The sequence below is a fragment of the Schistocerca americana genome, chromosome 1 (genome assembly GCF_021461395.2).
Source record: "Schistocerca americana isolate TAMUIC-IGC-003095 chromosome 1, iqSchAmer2.1, whole genome shotgun sequence".
In the NCBI taxonomy this organism is placed as follows: Eukaryota; Metazoa; Arthropoda; class Insecta; order Orthoptera; family Acrididae; genus Schistocerca; species Schistocerca americana.
The window spans coordinates 859,274,799-859,294,104 of record NC_060119.1 but is presented as its reverse complement, the minus strand read 5'-3'; the positions used below and the strand labels follow the sequence as shown (position 1 = coordinate 859,294,104).

The 19,306-nt window shown below is 48.6% G+C and overlaps 1 protein-coding gene across 2 annotated transcripts in view; it reads left to right on the top strand.

The window, feature by feature from the left end:
* LOC124546908 (proton-coupled folate transporter-like) overlaps nt 1-19,306 on the top strand; it is a 516,873-nt gene that overhangs the window by 689 nt on the left and 496,878 nt on the right. The window lies entirely within an intron of this gene.

Here is a 19,306-nt window from a genome sequence, read left to right as displayed (position 1 = left end):
TTAAGTGATTTCGCTGCTTCTCTTCGTGTACAGCTCCCACGTCAAATGAAAACAAAACGGATTTCTGTGGCCGGGAGCTATCGAGTGAATTAAAATACATTCACATAATTACGGAGGGCAAAAATATATTATTGATTTCAGTTTTCTGATTTTATTTTATTTCCATGTTAGTAGCAGCCAAGCATTAATCGCCTTGCAGGACAGTGAAGCTATTTTTGCAAGTTTGCTAAAGAAATTTGGCTTTATTAATCTTTCCGACGAGGCAATCATTTTATCTGAAACGAAGTGTTTCATTCTACAGTATTGGCTAGTTCCCACTGTTCGCTGAATTTCAAGTGCAATTTCAAGTGCACGTTATCATCTTCAGCCATATATGGCATTATGCCATAACAAAGAACCAAAAATGAGATCGTAGAGTACTGGTACTCCATGAAAATTTACATTCCAAAAACCACACTGAAAAGCTTAATATCAGATAGGACCTACTTCATTGTGAATCTGGAAGAAGCCAATTTGCACTTCAAGCTGAATTATGCATTTTAGTATGGTTTACGAAATTCCGATGCTCTTTGGAGTATCCTCTGATGCACTGTTTCTTTTGTGGTGTAATGTAAGCTCTCATAGTGCTTTATACACACGAACGTACGGGCTTCCTACACCACTGCAGTTGCACACGCACAATAATGCGTTTTCTGGCGCTCTCTGGCAACTGGTAAATCGAACCTATTTCTAGGTCTCCGGATAGAATTGCGAACGGTAGTTAGAAAAGCGTTACTTTCAAAGTAAATTTCTTTTTACGCAAGATGAATTATGTTACGTGTGAGAAAGTGGGATGGATATCTAAATCACAGAGCGTTCGAAACTGAACAGTTTGAGGACCAGCCACTTACAAGAATTTGGAGCCAAGACATTTATGTCATAATTTTAAATTTACTGCCACATTTGTGTGATGTGTCTTAAAGTATAACACACGCAAAAAAGATCAATATTACATGTGAAAGCTTAGCTTCTGTTGTAGCGTGTTAATCTTAGAGACTAACATTATATGTGAAAGCTTAGCTTTTCTTGTAGATATACGATACTGTGTACATTAATGTAAACCGTTAACTTTTCCTCTTGCGTGTTCGCGCTATGTAATCAGTGATCTTGCTATTGGCTGACTATAACACGTGTCCTATGCGCTGAATAGCTGCTGTCATCGGCTGACGAGATCTCGTGGCTTGAGATATGAGTCGCTTACAAAAGGACATCGCAACCTCGGTTTCAACTTTATACTTTCGTAATACGAAAATATGCAACGTGTATGTTGCTGCAAATCAAAGGTCTTTCCAAAACTTCTCTCCTTTTTTTTTTTTTTTTTTTTCCTCTTTTTTTTTTTAATTAAAAGTCTCTCCAAAACTTCTTTGCTCCGTCTTTTCTTTTTTTTTTCCGGGAAGTTCTATGCGATTGTATAAACGTTAACCAAAGGATTGATAAGTTTTATAGTTCCGAGGGAAAATCTACGGAAAACCTACTGTCACTTAGCACAGAAAAAGTGTATTTTCGCCCGGGAAAAAGCATGTTTTTTAAACGAGAAATTCGGGAATAATCCGGGATTTTTTTCCCTTGTCCCCGTATACACTATATATATATATATATATATATATATATATATATATATATATATATATATAGTGTGTGTGTGTGTGTGTGTGTGTGTGTGTGTGTGAGTGTGTGTGAGCCGGCCGGTGTGGCCGTGCGGATCTAGGCGCTTCAGTCTGGAGCCGCGTGACCGCTACGGTCGCAGGTTCGAATCGTGCCTCGGGCATGGATGTGTGTGATGTCCTTAGGTTAGTTAGGTTTAAGTAGTTCTAAGTTCTAGGGGACTGATGACCACAGATGTTAAGTCCCATAGTGCTCAGAGCCATTTGAACCATTTTGTGCGCGTGTGATTTAAGTCCTTTCTTACTCTAATTCTTCACAAAACGTTTCCAACTCGGATTGGACAAAATATTGTAAACACAAGAGAAAATCAGTGCATACATTGCTCTAAAGTGAGCATAGATTCTTGGTACTCTCAATGCCGAAAATAAGACCAATTATTAAAACTTTCTGGTGTTACTGGGTGTCAAGTAGTGTGATCTTGGTAATACTCGGTAACGTAGATCGTAAGTCGTAGTGACGTAAGAGTAATATAGTTGCTTCTCTTCGCCGATTGAAGTCTCGTAGCATCTCGATGAACGTCGCCTGTAAAGAATTAAGGTTGTTTCGGCATTGTCCAATTTCTCTGCCCGTCGGTTTCCTGTAGCTTACCTCGTACGTATTTCTTTTACTTTATTCTAGAAGATACGGTATTAAGTATGCCTCATATCATGTTTGCAAATCGTACCTCAGCAGTGTACTTGCGCTCAAACCTGTGTATAAAGTTGAAAAATTATTTTTATTTAATTAAGATCACACTAGCTTTTTTTCTTCTGTACTCTATCATTGGATGCACTTTGCGTAGATCAGGTTGTCGTGCGTATTGTGTATAACACGCTAAACTTTCATTAGCAACCAGAAATCATATCATCGGAGCATAAAAAAATTAATATCGCTTTGCTCGATATATTCATAAATAAAGCCTGATGGTGTGGACACCTCAAAAAAAATTCTCTCTGCAATATGGCTTGTACTTGCGTGACCGTATACTTACGTACCTTAGGGAGTCCAATATTTTCTGTAACTTACCCTGTACCTTATAGTCTTGAAACCCAAGCGGCAAAAAAAAAAAAAAAAAAAAACTTACATCTACTTTGCTCCGAGGTCTGTGCTAATTGTTCGCTCCACAATCCTTTGTACATAAACTTAAAACTAAAATACCACTGTGATCAGAAACTATTGTCAACCTTCCAGGTACGCCGTCCTATTTTAACATTACTAGTCATCAATTGACATGTATGTCCTAGCTTGCTTTAGCATTGAGTCCACGATCACTGACGAATGTAAACAGAAGTAGTGAAATGCTCTGATTCACGTAGCTGCGTAGGGAGATCTACCTACTTTAACGTAATCGTATTTCTTCTTTTTACCATAGTTTACTTATTTCACTCGTGTGCATAGATAGATATCAGGTGTGATACTTAAACATGGTAGAATTTCCTCAAGTCTCTGTGTGCGTAGAGTCCTTTGATTTTACCATTGTGAGGATACGCAACTGAATAACATCCGTCATGCGGAATATGCACAATGATCTACGGGCCAGTATGTCTTACTTGCCATTTAGAGTTTTTCTTGGCTGACAGAGAAGATTTCCCATGGGTCTTAAGCAGTGCTTTTCTTCTAAAAGAAAGTTTAAGGGTACTTCGACATTGGATATAATGCAGCGAAAATTACTTATAACTGAAGCATGGGATACGACCCGTCTGCTTTTAGCCATGACGTCATCAACATATCAACATGTCGAACTAAAATATATATATATATATATATATATATATATATATATGACATCGGCTGCAACTTGGAAATGCTTCAACAGTCAATGGCATCGCTTTTCCCACCAAAAACTGCACTGGTATCGTTCGCATTGCAATTACCAACACAAAAAAATGAAATAAAAGTGAAATAAATCTTTGGCACTCTTACAAGTTCTCAGCATTGTAAAAAAATTACTTTGGCGACGAAAATGTTTAGGGGTACGCATCCCCCAGCGTTCCCCCAGAAAAACAGCACTGGTCTTAAGTAATACTTTTTCTCTAAAAACAAATCTGGTAACACTATGTAGCTGTTTGTCAAAATGTTTCTTACGGCGTTGAGCTTGTTCTGTAATAGAGATCAATACCTGTCTTACGTTTTCATTTAAATCTCCAGGTTGTCTTGGAACAGATGGGATGGGGTTAATCCTTTCATTGTTTTCTTTCCTATTGTATATTAATTCCGATTGTGTAACTGTTGTTTCGTAAAGCGGAAGATTATTTACTACCTGTCCAAAAACGTTTACGTATTCAATCCATTTAGACTGTTTGTTGGCTACATACGTCCTCATAAACCTGTTCAATTCACGAAAAACTCTTTCTATGGGGTTGGATTGCGGGCTATATTTGGATATCAAAATTTGTTTCTGTTATATCCTAGCCAGTAATGCCACCCGAGCCCGCTGCCAAAAGGTTGGCAGCATCAAAAGTCCGGACGCCGTCCGCATAAGCAGCGCCAGCGAGACAGGAAATCGCCGCAAGTCTGCGCGCGCCACCGCTGGCTTCTGGTTTCTTAAGCGCTCGAGTCGCGAGCGCTAGGACAGTTCTGTATTCGCCGCTCAGTTGTATACTCGCCGCTGAATTGTGTACTTGCTAGTCAGTTGTGTGTTCATCGCAGCAGAGTTGTTGTTTGTCGTCAGCCGACGCTGACCTAGCCGCTCCGACTCGAACTAGACAGATCTCTGTAGACACGGAGTTCACTACTGTGTTTCTGTATCTTCGTTAATAAAGATAAGTACCGACTTTTATTTAATCAGAGTGTTTGGGTTTTCATCTTTCTGTTCACTGTTCCAGCGGACCGGTCGGCCCGCTATTAAAAGTGTGGCGGTGACTTCGTAAGCCGTTTCTATAGCGAATTGTTTGTCCCTACGAACGCCGCCACAAAACTGGCGACGAGGACTTCCGAACTCGTGTGCAGGGCTGGTTCAACTTGTTTCTGGTTATACTAATTATAGCGATAAAATTTTGGGGGCTGGTTTAATTTGTGTTCACTATGTCTGCCGAATTACAACAGTTGATCTTGTTACAGAGTCAGCAAATACAAAGTCTGGTGGAAGCGATCGCCAAACAAGCGGCTAATCCTCCAACACAAAAGGAACAAGCACAGGCAGCACCACCTTTCCGTGCTTTTGATGCATCAAGAGAAGAATGGCGAGAATATTTCGCGCAGTTGCAGGTGCACATGACAGTCTACAAAATCACGGGTACTGAGCGGCAGCTTTATTTAATTTCCACTGCAGGCGTGGAAGTCTATCGACTACTTTGTAAGTTGTTCCCGGAATCCAAGCCAGAAGCTTTAGACTATGACGTTGTTGTTAACAAGCTTGCTGAGCATTTCGAGTCGCGAGTTCATGTGGCAGCAGCCAGATTCAAGTTCTTCAGATTAAAGAAACTGCCACATCAATCAAATAAACAGTGGTTAACAGATTTACGGGGCCTCACCCGTCAGTGCCGATTTAATTGTGTGTGTGGAGCTTCCTACAGTGATGTCGTGTTACGAGACGCTATTACTCAAAACATTGCAGATTCTCGTATTCGTGCTGCTATCTTAAAGTTGCCTGACCCGTCATTAGAGACTGTGATGAACATCATTGAAGCCCAAGATACTTTTGACTATGCTGAGTGTGAGTTAGATCAGCCATGTATTTCTCAAATTGCCTGTGCTAAGCAAGTTATGTCACGCCCGCGGCCCCACCGGCAGAGTCAGACTGTAAACACTAGCCGGCCGCGTCATGTTAAACACATTCGTCAGCCGCGTGTGCAAAATGATAGAGTTAAGTCTTGCCCTAAGTGTGTTCTTGCTCATCCTCGTGAACGTTGCCCGTTGAGAAACGCGGTTTGTCACTTTTGTCAAAGGAAAGGACACATCCAGACTGTTTGCGTAAACGCAAGAACAATTCTAGTGCTGCCCAGCCCATGGATATTCATGTTCTTCAAAGCCAGCCCGCCCAGAAGGTCGCGTTTAAAGACTCTTCCACGGTTCGTGTGGGTAATAAACTTGTTCGCAATAAGCCACCCACCCAGCCCTCTGCTATGCGACCCAAGCGTAATTCAAACGCTGTAAAAAGTAATGTACAGACTGCAAGTGAAGCGGGAGTTGTTGTTCCGCCCGCCCAACCCACGAGTTGTCGTAAGCAGCGAACACGCGCTAAACGCGCTGATTTTGTGTCTTCCGCCTCCACTGCACCGATCCAGAGACAGTGTATTTGTGAAGCTACGCATCCAGGATAAGACCTTCAATTTTCAATTAGACACTGGTGCGTCTGTGACTCTCATAAATAGTGCTACGTATGCGGCTATCGGCCGCCCTAAACTTTCAGCGGCAAAACATTCTTTGGCTACTTATAGTGGAGAACAAATTCCTGTGTTAGGTGTATGTAGCGTGCCAGCCACATTCCGTGGCAATACAAAAACAGTTTCATTCACAGTGCTCCGCGCTACAGACAGTGTAAACATTTTCGGATTAGACTGTTTTGACTTGTTTGGCCTGTCTATCCAAGACAATGTGTTGCAAATTAATTCTGTTGTTGTTCCGCAAGACAGCATAACCGATTTGTGTAAACGATACAGTGACATATTTAAAGACGAACTAGGTTGTGCTGCGAACTTTGCCGCTCATATTACGTTAAAAGATAATGCTCAGCCTCGATTTTTTCGTGCTCGTCCAGTGCCTCACGCCCTCCGGGCACCTGTAGCAGATGAACTTCGTCGTTGGCAAAACAACGGTGTTATTCAACCCGTTTCGGCGAGCCAGTGGGCTTCTCCCTTAGTTATTATAAAGAAACCGTCTGGCAAGTTACGTTTGTGTGCTGATTTTAAGTCGACAGTTAATCCTCAGACTGTCATTGATTCTTTTCCTTTGCCTAGACCGGACGAGCTGATGGATAAGTTAGGGGAAGCTCGTTTCTTTTCCAAAATTGATCTCCGTGAAGCATATTGGCAATTGCCCCTCTCCCCCTGCGGGTTCGGGGGTTAGAATAGGCCCGCGGTATTCCTGCCTGTCGTAAGAGGCGACTAAAAGGAGTCTCAAACGTTTCGGCCTTATGTGATGGTCCCCTCTCGGGTTTGACCTCCATCTATCTAAATTATTCCGAAGAGCGAGCCAATTGGGGAAGGGCACCTTACATGGTGCACTGTATCCTTCGTGCAATTAGACCTATAGCCGTCTTTCTCGTCGTTGCAATGGTGTCCCGCTCGTTTTCGATCTCTTGGGCGATTACCACGCTGCACTCTGCAGTGTTTCTTTTAACTGTGACGACGACCTTGGCCATTTTTGCACCTAAGATCCAGCACGGTAGTCAGTCCGTTGTGGTGGGGTCGCCATGTACCCTCTTGGTTGTAGCCCCCTGACAACACAGGGATCGCTCTACTGATGCCTGCGCCGTTCACTCCCCACGTATGCCAAGGAGTAGATGCCCATCTCCCTGGGGCATCGGGACTCCCGGCAACGGCCATCCTGCCAGGTGGCCTTTGCTGTGGCTGGGTGGCGCCCGTGGGGAGGGCCCTTGGTCGGAGTAGGTGGCATCAGGGCGGATGACCCGCAATGAAGCGTGGTACATCATCTATCGCTGGTGGGCCTCCACCAGCAGTCTCTAAGCGATCGAGGTCTAACCTCAACGGGAAGAAATTGGATCAGAGATCGTTTCCCTCCCTAGCTACTCCATGGGAGGAACGTCTTGCTAAAGAAGGCAGTGGCGAATATTCACCCCGGTACCTTGTGTGTACGCGGGTTGATGGAGAATCGTTTGTGTCGACCAAGCCCCAGTTTTTTGTGGAGCATTTAGAGGACAAGTTCGGGGAGGTGGAGGGCTTGTCCAAGATGCGCTCTGGCTCTGTGCTCATCAAAACGGCATCCTCTGCCCAGTCACGGAGGTTGCTCAATTGTGACAAGTTGGGGAATGTTTCAGTTACCATCACGCCGCATAAGAGTCTCAACATGGTCCAGGGTATTATATTCCATAGGGATCTTCTTCTGCAGTCCGACGATGAATTACGCGCCAACCTCGAACGACGAGGTGTTCACTTCGTCCGGCGCGTCCATCGGGGTCCGAGGGATAATCAGGTAGCCACCGGTGCCTTCATCTTGGCCTTTGAGGGTGATGTCTCACCCGAAAAGGTTAAGGTGATGGTTTACCGTTGTGATGTGAAACCATATATCCCTCCTCCGATGCGGTGTTTTAAATGCTGGAAGTTCGGGCACATGTCATCTCGCTGTACTTCCAGCATCACGTGTCGGGATTGCGGACGCCCTTCGCATCCTGATACTCCATGTGCTCCGCCTCCCGTCTGTGTTAACTGTGGAGAACACCATTCCCCCTGCTCACCGGACTGTCGGATCTTCCAGAAGGAAAGGAAGATAATGGAATATAAGACCCTGGACCGCCTGACCTACACAGAGGCACGGCGGAAATATGAGCGGCTACATCCTGTGCCCATGACATCCACCTATGCCGCCGCTGCAACAGCGGTCCGATCCTCTCCCGTGTCGTCACGTACTGTTGCCTCTCAGCTATGTCAAAATGACCCGGCCCCCTTGGTTGTGGGGAGCACTTCGCCCTCTGTTGCTCCATCTACTCCAGGAGCGACACCACCCCAACCATCGGGGACATTCGTCCCCCCTTCCCAGCCGGAGAAGCGTAGGGCTTCTTCGGCTACTCTAGCCAGGAAGGGGTCCCTTGGGGCCCTCCCTTCCCAGGCTTTGCCCAGTGTCAAAGCGGATACCCGCAAAGTTTTGAAGCAACAACCGGTCGCTGGTCATAGGGCTTCACGGTCGTCGTCCGTCCCTGAGACTGACCCAGTGGGACCCTCCCAGCCAGACCCTCCCAAGGCACAGCGTGCGAAGCCATTGAAGAAAAAGGCTCCCAAGCATCCTGACATTGCGGTGGCACCTGTCCCACCGCAACCTTCAACCTCTGCGTCTGAGGACGAGGTGGAGATCCTGGCGTCCGCTGAGGACCTCGATCTCGCCAGTCCCTCCGACGCCATGGAAAGCACTGGCACAGGTGCTCACTTGGAGGCAGCAGGTGACCCAGTGGCGTAATCTGCCTTCCCCGTCCCGTCACGCCTTTCCCAGCAATGGCCAGTACCATCCTCCAGTGGAACTGCAGCGGTTTCTTCCACCATTTAGCTGAGCTCCGCCAACTTATCAGCCATCATCCTTTCCTTTGCATTGCTCTGCAGGAAACTTGGTTTCCAGCAATGCGAACCCCCGCCCTCCGTGGCTATCGGGGTTATTTTAAGAACCGGGCAACTTACGAAAGGGTGTCTGGTGGCGTCTGCATATATGTCCTGAACTCTCTTCACAGCGAGTTTGTACCTCTACAAACAGCTTTAGAGGCTGTCGCTGTTCGGGTGTGGACGCCACAGGCTATCACCGTCTGCAGTATTTACCTTCCACCTGATGGTACTGTCGCGCAGCATGTCCTGGCTGCTCTGATAGCACAACTGCCGCCACCTTTTTTGCTGCTGGGCGATTTCAATGCCCACAACCCTCTATGGGGTGGGACTGTCTCCGATGATCGTGGTCGGGCCGTGGAGCATGTGTTGGCTCAGCTCGACCTTAGCCTCTTAAACACCGGTGCTCCCACGCATTTCAGTGTGGCCCATGGCTCGTTCTCGGCCATCGATCTCTCTATTTGCAGCCCTGGACTTGTCCCATCCCTCCACTGGAGGGTGCATCCTGACCTGTGTGGTAGTGACCATTTTCCCATCTATTTGTCACTGCCACAGTGTCATTCTTCTGGGCGCTTGCCCCGCTGGGCTTTCCACAGGGCTGACTGGCCAGCTTTTACTTCCGCTGTACCCATTGCGTCTCCCCCACAGGGTGACATTGACGAGGTGGTCCGTGTTTTAACCACGTCCATCATTTCAGCGGCCGAGGCTACCTTCCCCCGTTCCTCTGGCCTCCCTCGGCGGAAGGCTGTGCCCTGGTGGTCGCCGGAGATTGCTGAGGCTATTCGCGACCGTAGGCGGGCTCTCCAGCGTCATAGGCGGCACCCGTCTCTGGAGACCCTCATCGCCTTTAAGAGGCTCCGTGCCTTCGCCCGTCGTCTTATTGCACGGCGTAAGCAGGAGTGCTGGGAGAGGTACGTCTCTTCCCTGGGCTCCTGTGTCTCGTCCTCGCACGTGTGGTCCCGGATCCGGCGGATTTATGGCTCCCAGACCCCTGTGGGTGTCCCTGGGCTCTCCTTGGACGGCGCTGTCTGCACGGACGCTGCCGCCATTGCTGAACGGCTAGCCGCGCACTTTGCTCAGAGCTCTGCGACTGCATCCTATCCCCCCGCCTTTCGCTCTCTAAAGGAGCGAGCCGAGCGGACGCCGTTCTCATTCCACACGCGTCATTATGAAACATACAATGCTCCTTTCAGCGATAGGGAACTCCTCGCTGCCCTCGCCGATTGCCCTGATACAGCACCAGGACCGGACTGCATCCACGCGCAGATGCTGAAGCATCTCTCCAGGGACTGCCAGAGACACATCCTCACCATCTTTAACCGCATTTGGAGCGAGGGCGTGTTCCCGTCGCAATGGCGAGAGGGTGTTATTGTCCCCATCTTGAAGCCCGGTGCGGACCCACTGGCGGTGGACAGCTATCGTCCCATTACCCTCACCAACGTTTTGTGCAAATTGCTCGAACGTATGGTGGGGCGACGTTTGTGTTGGGTCCTTGAGTCGCGCGGTCTCCTCGCTCCATCCCAGGGTGGCTTCCGTCGGGGCCGGTCTGCAGTGGACAATTTGGTGCGGCTGGAATCTGCTGTCCGTACGGCCTTTGCCCGTCGTCAGCATCTCGTTGCTGTATTTTTCGATCTGCGGAAGGCGTATGACACCACATGGAGGCATCACATCCTCGCCACGTTGCATGGGTGGGGTCTTCGTGGTCGGCTCCCGGCTTTTCTTCAAAGCTTTTTATTGCGCCGCTCTTTCCGGGTGCAAGTCGGTGCCACCTCTAGTTCCTCTTATATACAGGAAAATGGGGTCCCGCAGGGCTCGGTGTTGAGCGTCTCGTTATTTCTAGTGGCCATTAATGGTCTGGCTGCAGCAGTGGGGTCGTCGGTGTCTCCTTCTTTGTATGCCGACGACTTCTGCATCTCCTTTAGCTCCACGACTACGGGAGTCGCCGAACGCAGGTTGCAAGTCGCCGTTCGCAAGGCAGCATCATGGGCTCTGGCTCATGGTTTTCAGTTCTCTGCTGCCAAGACTCGGGTTATGCACTTCTGCAGGCGTCGGACGTCCACCCTCATCCTGACCTTTACCTCGACGGCCACCTGCTTGAAGTGGTGGACACTTGCCGCTTCTTGGGACTCGTGTTTGATGCCCGGCTCACATGGGTTCCTCATGTTACTCAGCTGAAGCAAAAATGCTGGCGGCACCTCAACGCCCTCCGCTGCCTTAGCCACACGTCTTGGGGTGCGGATCGCTGCACGCTGCTGCGATTGTACAGAGCCCTTGTGCAGTCTCAGCTTGATTATGGGAGCCTGGTCTATGGGTCTGCATCACCCTCAGTGTTGAAGTTGTTAGACCCCATACACCACTGTGGGGTCCGGCTTGCAACTGGTGCTTTTCGTACGAGCCCCGTGGACAGTCTACTGGTGGAGGCCGGGGTTCCCCCGCTGCGGGTTCGCCGCCATCGACTGCTCGCCGACTATGCTGTCCACGTGCATTGCTCGCCAGGCCATCCCAATCGTCGCCTGCTTTTCCCTGCCATGGTCCTCCATCTGCCCGCACGGCGACCTAGGTCTGGGCTTTCTGTCGCTGTCCGCGTTCGGTCCCTGCTGTCGGAACTGGGTTCATTCCCTCTTCCGCCTCCCTTCCGGGTCCGTGCACCTACGCCTCCCTGGTGTTTGTCCCGGCCGTCCGTCCGTCTGGACTTGGCACAGGGACCCAAGGACTCGGTTCCGCCTGTGGCCCTCCGTCGCCGCTTTCTTGCTCTCCTCGCCTCATTTTCGGACTGTGAGACTGTCTACACTGATGGTTCCCTGGTTGATGGTCGCACTGCCTACTCTTTTGTTCATGGTGCCCATGTTGAGCAGCGCTCCTTGCCGGCTGGCAGCAGTATTTTTACTGCAGAGCTGGTGGCCATCTTGCGAGCTCTTGAGCATATGCGTTCCTGCTCAGATGCGTCCGTCGTCATCTGCAGTGACTCCCTGAGCAGCCTCCAGGCCATCGACCGCTGCTATCCCTCTTCTCCTCTGGTGTCCTCTATTCGGGAGTCTGTTTCCACCATTACCCACTCTGGTCGTTCGGTGGTTTTTGTTTGGACGCCAGGTCACGTTGGCATCCCAGGGAACGAACGTGTTGACAGGCTGGCCAAAGGGGCGATAGACGCCCCAGCTTTGGAGATCGGCCTTACGGCTCGCGACCAGCAGCTGGTGTTGCGCCGTAAGGTACTTGGGATGTGGGCTGCTGAGTGGCGTGGCATGACAGCCCCGAATAAACTACGGGCTGTCAAGGGGACGACCGATGTGTGGCGTTCCTCCCTGCGGGCTTCTCGCAGGGACTCGGTAGTCCTGTGTCGGCTGCGCATCGGCCATACCTACCTGACGCACGGCCATCTGTTACGTCAGGAGGATCCCCCCTTGTCAGTGTGGGTCCCGGCTGACGGTCGGCCACATTTTGCTGGAGTGTCCTCGACTGCGCACACTCCGGCAATCTTTTAATCTCCCGGGCACTTTGGCTTTGGTTTTATCCGACGATGCCTCCATGGCTGATACCGTTTTAAATTTTATCCGTGGTAGTCCGTTTTATGGTTCGATTTAGGGAGGTCCTGCGCCTTTCCCTTTCTGTGTCTACTGTCCTTGTGTCTGTTGCTGTTCTGGTGTGCTGTGAGATGGTTAACTCTTTCCCATTTTTGATCTCGTGGTCAGTCAACCAGTCTCCGGCCATCTTCCTTTGTTCTGTTTCTTTCTGTCTGGTGTTCCTCTGTCCTGTTCTTGTCTGTAGTGTTTGTTGCTGAATTTGTGTGCTTTTAGCGCCTGGGGGGACGTCTCCTCCCCCTTTGGTTTTTATCTGCTTCGTAGATTTTCGGCTCGCCTGATTTTGGAATGGGGGACTGATGACCTTCGCTGTTTAGTCCCCCTTAAACATCCACCAACCACCAATTGCCCCTCGACGAGCAATCACAACAGTATTTTGTCATAAACACGTCGTTGGGGTTGTTCCGTTTTCTGCGTTTGCCTTTTGGTTGTGCGTCAGCTCCAGCTGTTTTTCAGCGTTTTTTGTCACAACTTCTGGCTAATGTGCCATCGTGTTGCAACTATTTAGACGATATTGTTGTGTCCGGTCGGACGCCTGCTGAACATTTCCGTAATTTGGAGTGTTTGTTTACAGTGTTGTCTCAGGCAAGCCTACGTTGCAACATCGATAAATGTTCATTTTTCCTTACGGAGATGGAGTATCTGGGACATGTTATTAATGCTCAAGGCATTCATCCCTCCCAGTCACATTTAGCAGCTATTCGTGATTTGCCCGCCCCTCGCAATCTGCAGGAATTGCAAGCAGTTCTTGGCAAATTGACATATTATATTAGGTTTATACCTAATGCATCACAGATTGCTGCACCGTTGCATCGTCTCCGCCGTAAGAATGTTCCGTTTGTGTGGTCAGCTGATTGCCAATCAGCCTTTCAGCAGCTTAAAGAGGCTTTATTGAATGATCGTTGTCTGGTCCATTACGACCCTAACAAGCCTCTGGTGTTAGCTTGTGATGCCTCTTCTATCGGCCTCGGTGCTGTGTTGTCTCACCGAGTCGGTAACACCGAACGTCCTATTGCGTTCGCATCTAAATTGCTAAACAAAGCTCAGTGTAATTATAGCCAATTGGACAAGGAAGCGTTGACTATTGTGTTCGGTGTCACAAAATTCCATCACTACCTCTATGGTAGACCATTCTGTTTAGTAACAGATCACAAGCCCCTGACGTCACTGTTTCATCCGTCTAAACCAGTTCCTCAGCGGACAGCTCAGAGACTACAACGTTGGGCTCTTTTGTTTTCACAATACCAGTATGAGATACTGTATCGCCCTACAGCTCAGCATGCAAACGCTGACGCGCTTTCTAGATTGCCGATTGCTGCGGATGATGTCTTCGATTCCTCTGACGACTCTTGCCATCAGATTGACGCCGATGAGCATCAATCCCTCCGGGATTTTCCGATTGATTATCGTCAGGTGGCACGTGAGACAGCTACGGGTCCTCATCTGAGTTTACTCTTACGTTTTGTTCAAGGTGGTTGGCCGTCCAAGGCAAAGGACATATCGGATCCTGTGGTTCGTCGCTATTATCCGCAACGTCATCTGTTGTCTGTTTCGCACGGAGTTTTGCTGTTACGCACCGAGAATGACCAGCTTCGTGTAGTGGTTCCCCAAGTGCTCCAATCCAAGGTCCTCGACTTGTTGCATCAAGGTCATTGGGGAGTGGTCCGCACCAAGCAGCTTGCCCGCCGTCATTGTACATGGATCGGCATTGATAAGCAGATTACGCAGATGTCTACAGATTGTTCGACGTGTGCCGAACACCAAGCTGCTCCACCTCAACGCTATTTTGAGTGGGCACGCCCTGCCGGTCCCTGGCAGCGAGTACATATTGATTTCGCTGGTCCATAGTGGAATTCTCGTTGGCTCATCGTGATAGATGCATTTAGTAATTTTCCGTTTGTTGTGCCCATGCAGTCTACAACGTCTGCACAAACTATACAGGCGTTGACTTCAATTTTTTGTATTGAGGGTCTTCCAGAAGTTTTAGTGTCTGACAATGGTCCACAATTTACCTCTGTTGAATTTGAAAGTTTTTGTTCTGCCAATGGCATTCGCCATGTTCTTACTCCGCCGTTCCACCCTCAATCGAATGGTGCAGCGGAACGTTTTGTACGTACATTCAAGGATCATATGGACCGCCTTCGTGCTACGCACTCTCGTCAGCAGGCCCTCATCACGTTCCTGTCGTCGTACCGGACCACGCCACGCGACGGCCCTTCGCCTGCGGAGCTTCTCCACGGCCGTCGTCATCGCATCCTACTACGGTTGTTGCACCCCCCGGATCGACCCGCCGCTTCTGAGCATCGCACGCGTTTTCAGCGCAACGACGCCGTTTTTTCAGAGTTTATCATGGTCGCCGTCGTTGGGAACGTGGTACCGTGATAAGTATCCAGGGTCGCGGTTTTTATACTGCTCAAGGTGCTACTGGGGTGCACAGGAGGCATCAGAACCAGTTGCGCCGCGCTGGCCGCCCGGATTCTGCCGCTCGTTCTTTGTCCACAGATTTGGTCCGCGGCGGGTTCCAGCCGCGCCTTCCGACTTCGCTGCCGCCCCCAGGGCAGCAGCAGCAGCAGCTGTCGCCGCTACCACGCCGACAGCCCGTCCCGTTGATGCCTCCCGCGCAGCTTCATCCGGGAGCGCCCCAGGTGGTCGCTCCGGCGCCTGCGGTCCCTCTTCAGTCGCCACCGTCTTCGGAGCTGATGGACGTCGACCCCTCAGCCGGGCCGCCTTCCCAAGCGGTGGCTGTGCAGCCTGTCCTGCAGCCGCTTTCCTTGGGCACCCCCAAAGAGTCTGACACCGCAGCGCCTTGTCCGGCGCCCACTCAGCAGCCGTCGACGCAGCGTCAGGAGACGCTGCCTCTCTTCGTGGGTCCCGACGCCCCTTCGCGTCCAGTACCAGAAGCTGCGCCCGTGGTCACAGGCGTGCACCCTGACTCGGTTTTCAGTCGGTGTTTCCCGAGGCCCCGCGCAGCCAATGCTGCGGTGCGGACCGGGGACTGCCACCGACAACAGTCTCCGCCCCGGTCTCTTCTGCTACGCCTGCGGCCAGACCCCTCCCCCGCCGTCGACGCTCGCCACGTCATTATTCAACGACGGTGCGGTGATTTGGGGGGGGGAGGAGTGTTATATCCTAGCCAGTAATGCCACCCGAGCCCGCTGCCAAAAGGCTGGCAGCATCAAAAGTCCGGACGCCGTCCGCATAAGCAGCGCCAGCGAGACAGGAAATCGCCGCAAGTCTGCGCGTGCCACCGCTGGCTTCTGGTTTCTTAAGCGCTGGAGTCGCGAGCGCTAGGACAGTTCTGTATTCGCCGCTCAGTTGTATACTCGCCGCCGAATTGTGTACTTGCTAGTCAGTTGTGTGTTCATCGCAGCAGAGTTGTTGTTTGTCGTCAGCCGACGCTGACCTAGCCGCTCCGACTCGAACTAGACAGATCTCTGTAGACACGGAGTTCACTACTGTGTTTCTGTATCTTCGTTAATAAAGATAAGTACCGACTTTTATTTAATCAGAGTGTTTGGGTTTTCATCTTTCTGTTCACTGTTCCAGCGGACCGGTCGGCCCGCTATTAAAAGTGTGGCGGTGACTTCGTAAGCCGTTTCTACAGCGAATTGTTTGTCCCTACGAACGCCGCCACAAAAGTTTCACCTGCTGCTCTTTTAGAAATTGTTCCCAAGCATGGCATGTAAAATTGGTTGTATTATCTGATACGATTGCCTGCGGTTTCCGAACAGACGGAAAGTAGTCATTATTCATGGCCAACATTGGGGAGCATAATGAGGCCACGTTTAGTTTAACGCCCCATTATTACTGTTTGTAGGTGTTTCGTTCGTCACTTCTATAATATTCACCCCGACGTGTTGTTACTCCATTGCACATTGTGATCATGATTTTGCCCTAAGTTTACAAGCGTAATGTTACTTTGAGCTTGGGAGTGATAGTGTTGATTGCTAATCGGGTTCTGCCACTGCACATTTCGTGGGTTAGCCGTGTTGTTGTTAAATTGAGGCTGAAAATTACTGTGAGCGTTACCCCACTGATTTCCGTTATCGTTCCTATTCCAGTTTCACTTCCGGTTACTTGAAAAGCCAGAGTAGTTTCTATCTCCATTTTTTCTGGATTAAAATTTTGATTATAGTTGTTATTGAAATTGCCTCCCGAATTCGGGCCTGGCATATGCGGTGCTGCGGCGCAATTGACAAAAGCCGGTCGTGACTCAGCCGCGCACGCTACATTGTTGACGCCGTACTGCGGCTGGCGCTGCGAAGGCTGGTTGCCACCGCTGCTACGGAAATTATTTGGATTGGTGCGGCTTTGTCTTGCGTCTTCATTAATTAAGTCAATACAGTCCAAGACAAATAGAAAATACTCCAAATTGGTTTCGGGTACTTGTACTAGCTTTTCCCGAATATTTAGCGGTAGTTTAGCTTTCAGAATGCGTAGGACGTCCCGTGTCTGTCACTGGTTCATCCCAGAATTTTGTTTTATGTAAATATTTTTCAGAGTACTTACGGAGTGATCCAAATTTTGGATTATATTGTTCAGGGTTGAATAAGGCTTTTCTTAACCTCTCTTGCACGCCATGTGATCAGTACTTTGAAAGAAACGCGTTTTCAAACTGTTCTAATGTCTGACAAGTTTCTGACATTTCCATCGCCCATAAAGCTCCATCGCCTTGGATATAAGCCGTAACATATTGTTTCTTTTGCTGTTCCGACCGCGTTTTAGGCAATACATTTTTGAATAACATTTATAAAAAAAATGTTCCGGAATAAACACTTGAAATTGACTCTCTTCTAACAAAACTGATGACAAAATGGGTTCAGCTATCTGCTGTTCCTTTCTTTCGTCACGGTGTCGTTGGCTACTGTACACCTCATAGTTTGGTGAGTACACATGTACATTCGGGGTAGGATATTCACTGACCACACTATCGCTCTTACCTGTGGGTATGTTGTCAAGTTCTTCTGCTGCATGTTGGTTTCGTTCTTTCATTGTACCAAGTTTCCTGTTTAGTTGATCGACTATTTGACTCTGCCAGCCTGGTAAGACCTATGTCAAAGTTTTATGTATCTGGCCTATGTCAGTTTGCAGTTTAACTACAGATGTGTTTTGTGTAGAGTTTTGTGTAGTCCCGAGCGACTGGAAAAAAGCGCAGGTGACGCCTGTATATAAGAAGGGTAAAAGGACGGATCCTCAAAATTACAGACCAATATCCTTAACATCGGTTTGTTGCAGGATTCTCGATCATATTCTCTGTTCCAATGTAATGAATTTCCTTGAGACAGAGAAGTTGCTTTAGAAAGCATTGCTCCTGCGAAACGCAACTCGCCCTTTTTTTTTTCATGATATCTTGCGAAACCATGGATGAAGGGTATCAGACGGATGCCATATTCCTTGACTTCGGGAAAGCGTTTGACTCGGTGCCCCACTGCAGACTCCTAACTAAGGTACGAACATATTCCCAAATATGTGAGTGGCTCGAAGACTTATTAAGTAATAGAACCCAGTACGTTGGCCTCGATGGTGAGTGTTCATCGGAGGTGAGGGTATCATCTGGAGTGCCCCAGGGAAGTGTAGTAGGTCCGCTGTTGTTTTCCATCTACATGTGTAATCTTTTGAATAGGGTGGATAGCAATGTGCGGCTGTTTGCTGATGATGTTGTGGAGTACGGGAAGGTATCGTCGTTGAGTGACTGTAGGAGGATACAAGATCACTTGGACAGGATTTGTGATTGGTGTAAAGAATGGCAGCTAACTCTAAATATAGAGAAATGTAAATTAATGCAGATGAATAGGAAAAAGAATTTCGTAATGTTTGAATACTCCATTAGTAGTGTAGCGCTTGACACAGTCACGTCGATTAAATATTTGGGCGTAACATTGCAGAGCGATATGAAGTTGGACAAGCATGTAATGGCAGCTGTGGGGAAGGCGGATAGTCGTCTTCGGTTCATTGGTAAAATTTTGGGAACATGTGGTTCATCTGTAAAGGAGATCGCTTATAAAACACTAATACGACCTATTCTTGAGTACTGCTCGAGCGTTTGGGATCCCTATCAGGTCGGATTGAGGGAGGACATAGAAGGAATTCAGGGGCGGGCTGCTAGATTTGTTACTGGTAGATTTGATCATCATGCGAGTGTTTCGGAAATGCTTCAGGAGCTCGGATGGGAGTCTCTGGAGGAAAGGAGGCGTTCTTTTCGTGAATCACTACTGAGGAAATTTAGAGAACGAGCATTTGAGGCTGACTGCAGTACAATTTTACTGCCGCCAACTTATATTTCGCAGAAAGACCACAAAGATAAGAGAGATTAGGGCTCGTACAGAGGCATATAGGCAGTCATTTTTCCCTCGTTCTGTTTGGGAGTGGAACAGGGCGAGAAGATGCTAGTTGTGGTACGAGGTACCCTCCGCCACGCACCGTATGGTGGACTAAGGAGTATGTATGTAGATGTAGATGTAGTGTATACTTGCTCCATTGTGTTACTTATTGCTTTTTGTAGCTATGTTTCTAGAGTACAGTTTGTGTGTGTGTCTTTTAATTCAAAAAGTCCTCGAATTGCTGTTTCTGCTGTTTTGTCAAGTCCTCAACTAGATTTACAGCTTCCTGCATTTTTGTATTGAGCTCGGTTTGCTGTACACTCATGGAATTGAAATTTTCAGTTAACGTATCTGATTTGGCATATCCTTAACTGTGGTCTTCTTATTATCAATATCCCGATTCATACGGTGTAGATCTTCACGCACCACTTCTATTACCTGATCCGCTACCTCTCTTTTTAGTTGTCAGTTGTGTCGTCAAGTTATTGTGAATTTCAGTAAGGGTTTTTACGTCACTGTC